The 4,942-nt window shown below is 41.0% G+C and overlaps 1 protein-coding gene across 1 annotated transcript in view; it reads right to left on the reverse strand.

Moving 5' to 3' along the window:
* Positions 1-3,881, reverse strand: part of LOC101849159 (protein-glutamine gamma-glutamyltransferase K) — a gene marked incomplete in the record, with an annotated part of 35,737 nt that extends 31,856 nt beyond the window's left edge. The window contains 1 exon segment of the mRNA XM_013087804.2: positions 3,498-3,881.
* Positions 3,882-4,942: the final 1,061 nt, after the last annotated feature.

Consider the following 4,942-nt stretch of genomic DNA (forward strand, 5'->3'; position numbering starts at 1 on the left):
CCCCCACCAACCTCACAAACAGAATTGGTTTGCTCAATCGCATCAGACGGTGTCAAAAAGATCGTGTATTCATTTCGAGGCTTTTATCTTGTTGGGAGTTGTATCCCTAAGACAAGCACATGCAAATTATGGCATGTAGGCCACGTACCCCACTTTTCTTTAAATCACCTCTTTGCTCATCTTTATGACATAAAAAAATATTATCGATCATCATCATCATCATCATCATCATCCAGTGTCAGATCTGCGACAGACATCGTCGATCATGGTTCTCCATTCATTCCTTCGCTCGGATGCTCTAAAAAAAATAAAAAAAGCTACGTGTCCCTGATTTTTCCCTGTTACCCATTTGTTTAGGTTCCCGAAGTGTATGTTGTTCTGGGCCTACCCCTGCCTCGCTTGCCCTCAATTTTGCCCGTGAGAGCTAGATGTCCAAGACCCTTATGTCTATTTAGGTGTCCCAAAAAACTGCATTTGTCGTTTCCAGATTGTTTTTAACATTGAGCGTCCCACGTTATCGATCAAAGATAGAAATAAATGGTTTTTACATAATATAACCTATGTCCCAACACGCAGGAACGTTTGTCAACTTGAGCTGATGATAATGGCATCGAATGCACCGTTCAGTTAGTCAAGGGGTTTACCTTGCAGCTGTGTGAGTGTGAGTCTTTCATTGGGGGGTTACCTGGTAGTTCAGAACTACTTGTAGGATGATACATGTATTTTCAGAAACCAGAAGGATACATTTTTTTTTCTGACAAGAACGCTCATACCTGAGGGAAAAGCTTCCCCGCCCCAACCGCATTTTGAGCTACTGATAACTGGGCCAGATTGGTACAAACACATTATAATTATCTAATTATTATAAAAACAAAGGGAATGTTAATAAGCGTGGCGCCTGCTTGGTTTATTGATTTATGTGGATCGACTACACACTGCTCAACATAGCGCCATGTGGCGTGCTTAAAGTTAACGTGGCCAGGTGCAATCACCTTAATTGATTATCTGACTAACAGAAGCTACTCGGCTGTATTTTTAAACTTAACCTGAACATGAGAACATTCATGTTACATCTCTATAAAGTTAGTATTATGCAGATCATTGGGAAGGGCTACTTAGAGTGGATTTCCTTTTTATTATTACCAGAATGCACGCTAGTGCAATGATAGAGAGTATACCCCCATCGTATGGGTTTGCAATCGATAAGAATGTGTGGAGACACATTGGTTTGTAGCAGTTCAGCAAAGAGGTGAAAAGGCTTAATGAGGGGGACTAATTTCCACACGTTATGTTATGTCATTTGGTCAGATGAAAGTAACAACATTGCTGACTGAGTAAATCTTTAATTAACCTCAAACTTGAGTGTACTCCAAAATTGATGATAAAGTTAAAGAAACTAAATACAGTAACACGTATGACTACCATTTTTATAAGGCAACCATGTCGGGTTTAACAATATTTTAGGAATAATCCGACTTTCCCTTTAATACAGAAGTGTATTTGGCATTCATCTGAGACCGTAGCGAATTTCATGGCAATACTAAGACAAAAATATATAATTATATCTCTAAAGGTGCATGCTGTATAGCATGGCATCCACACACCATTCTTCTCTTAGTGAAAAAATAGACAATTACCACTTGTTGCTTCCACCGGTTTTCCATAGAGCTGGGTGTGAATAAGAAACCCAGGAAAGATTCCCTTCAATCAAGTTGCTGCTGTGAAAGTCGCTAGTTTGACGTTCTTCAAGACGCGGGAAAGTTCATTTTGAAGGACTGCGTTTTACAGGAACGACCCCCCCCCCCCCCCCCCAAACACACACACACAGTCTTGTTCCTTATTCTCTGAATTGAATTTCAAACTTCTGAACAAGCCAATTTAACTTTCATGTTGCCTATTCCTACATAATGTCTCAGCTTAGTCATGGCAGCCTATACAAGAAAGACATAGACACAAAAGTTGAGTCACCGGGGCTTAAAATGCGCTGTAAGAAATGGGTATTTTCAAGAGAAGGTTGAACATGACGAGGAAGTTTAAGTTTTGGATTTTACAAAGAGTCTGCGTGGGTGGGGTGGGGGTTTAAGACTCATGAAGCGATCCCACTCCCACAAGTATAAGCAATCAGCACGAATTAATATGAAACGAATAGAATCAACTGACTAAAGAATAAAAATATAGTTTCCCATTATAATCCTGCTCCTTAAAAAAAGAAGAAAATGATATTATTTACATTCTCAGATCGAATTAAAATGTATGCGTTTAACTCTTTGAAGACGCGACTTCTGGTCATTCGAACGCTTGAAGAAGCTTATTCATACAGGGTTTTTTTTTCTTCTGAAACTTCAAAAGGCAGGCAACAGCATAATATTAAAATAATAATAATAAGTATTATGAGTATTGGTAGGCCTACTATGAAAATTTGGGTTTCTGGTTTTTTGTATGTTAGTTCGAATGAAATATGCAACAACACTACCTTAGTTTGACCTGTTTCTGGTCAGACAGAATTTAATGTGTCCGCTACATCCTTAAAGAGTGGACTGACTCTAAACCACAGACACACTTGGTCTACTTTGTACGGCGCGAGATTTCTGGCGAGCTCAAGTCCGCGCACGCAAAGTCTGGCCAAAGCTCGGTCAATCGACCGTGCACGCGGGCTGTCCGTCGGTCAGTGGATTCGTTTACCAGGCCAAGTGTGAATAACCCAGGGTCAAGGTCAAAGGGTTGTATTCATTGTACAGTAATACACGAGTAGATCTAATGGGCTGGCGTCTGTATATAAGTTATACACAGAAGTTTCTGAACAACACCATAAGTGCGGGAGTCAAGCCAGCATATACCCATACCACATGCAACGCCGTTTCTTCGTTGCTTTTTATCAAATAAAACCAAGAAGAGCGCACATTGCAAACAATAATGGACAAAACACACACACACACACACAAAACACGTCATGACCATATAAGATTTATAAAGAGTGGCTTGTAGGCTACTAGGCCTAATCGTAAGGGGTGCATTTTTCTTTCGATGTTATCCATCCGACAACAAACAGAAATTAAATAGTAGATCTAGATCTATACCAGAAACTCGAGCAACATAATAAGTTACCGGTAGTTGTGAATTAGGTCCTACACTTTCTGATGCATAGGCTATATTCTGAGGTCGTTGATCTCAGATAACGTTTAATAAAATTGCACTTAGAGAGTAGATGATAAAAGCAAAGCTGCATATCCTTTAGGCCCCCATACATAATAACATAGGGCCAATAAAAATAATAATATGCAACATAGAATCAAGTCAAAAGGAAACAAAAGACACCTTGTAAAGAACAATAATACATACAATAGTATACTTTTGAGCACCGTATGGAGAGTTACGCGCTTCGAAGAGCATCAGTTACTGCTAGATCATGTATGAAGTTGAACCACACTGTCGTAAGGAGAATAGAGCTATGATTAAAAGCAAAGCAAATAAATTATAACACAACTTCTGGAACTGACCTGAGGAGGAACCGGTCCAAACACACAACGAGGGAGCAACGAGGCACAATTCAGGTCAGCAGACGAAAATTAAGTAACCGACGCTACTACCACCACCAGCAGTAGCGGTACGGACAGACGTACCGAACGGGAGGAATAACAACATAACAGCAGGAGTGGGCGGGGTTAACACGCCGGTGTACACAGCCGTAGAGGTAGAAAAGGGACAAGTGTGGCCGCAGTTAGAGCTTCTTCAGAATCATCATAACTGAATATGTCATTGTTATTATTGTTATTTATCACTCATGAAGTTCAGAACAGAAATGTACATTGAATTCACACAGAAAACAGAAACTTGCAAAAGCAATTGGGTGACAGTGCGAACAGTCACGGGATGGCAGTGCTCTATGATCGTGGACTCGACCAATACCTTGTGCTCTTATATGCATGTGACATTGTAATGTCTAAAGCCGCAGGAGGGATTTCCCAGTTAATTAAATCCTTGTCTGGTAGATTCACCCCCCTTCGGTTCTGCCGAACTATGATGAGTGAGGCGTTACAGAGTGGTGTCAACGAGGTTATAAATACAGTTATACTAGGATCCTTGAGTGGTGTCCACTTAAAAGCAACCCAGATAAGAGCAATCTCCGCCTACACAGGGCAAAAAGAGCAATAAAAGCAAAACAACACAACCCCCCCCCCCAACAAAACAAAACCTGAGGATTTTAAAAAACAGCGTGAACACCGAGGCTGACCTATGCGCTCTTACTGTCTGATCGTCTGGCTGTCCCCGTGGTTTTATGCACCCAGCATAATTTAACAAAAATTTAATCATTTTTTTGCTTAATTTCTGATTATTTTTCTTTACCATTCTTAGTTAAAATTAACAGAATCGCATAACTTCCCATTTTTGGGCTCAGTTTGCACAATTTCAGATTTTTTGTTGTTGCATAGAACCGCGGGGACAGGTCTAGAGGTGGACTCATAACTTGAGTGTGCGTGGGTGCGTGCATCCCTCCTTCCTTGTTTATATTCATCTCCTCACAACACCTGCCCAGGCGAAAAATACACCCTGCTGAGCATAGGAACTCAGATCACATTATATCACGAAGGGTAACCTTCCTCCAAAATCTCTCCCAGAGAAGACAGTCTTGGCCATTGAGCATAGCATTACCGCCCACAGACAGAGCATCGGTTCATTAACGGTGCCTCCTATGTTCTCACTTTCCGACTTAACATACCATATCATTCGATTGATAAGGACTCGTACGTTTGTTTCTATTCTAATTAACTTTTTTCCGGTGGTCATCGAGTTTTGGACACCCAGAATTAGTAGGCCCTACGTGTGTCAGCATGTGTACATGCGTGTGTTTGTATTCGTGTGAGAGGGGTGTGGTGGGGACAGATCCCCCCCCCCCCCTTTTTGTGTACAGTCGCTCTGACTGACAATATACAAAGTAATACAA

The sequence above is a fragment of the Aplysia californica genome, unplaced genomic scaffold (assembly GCF_000002075.1).
Source record: "Aplysia californica isolate F4 #8 unplaced genomic scaffold, AplCal3.0 scaffold00640, whole genome shotgun sequence".
Taxonomy (NCBI): domain Eukaryota; kingdom Metazoa; phylum Mollusca; class Gastropoda; order Aplysiida; family Aplysiidae; genus Aplysia; species Aplysia californica.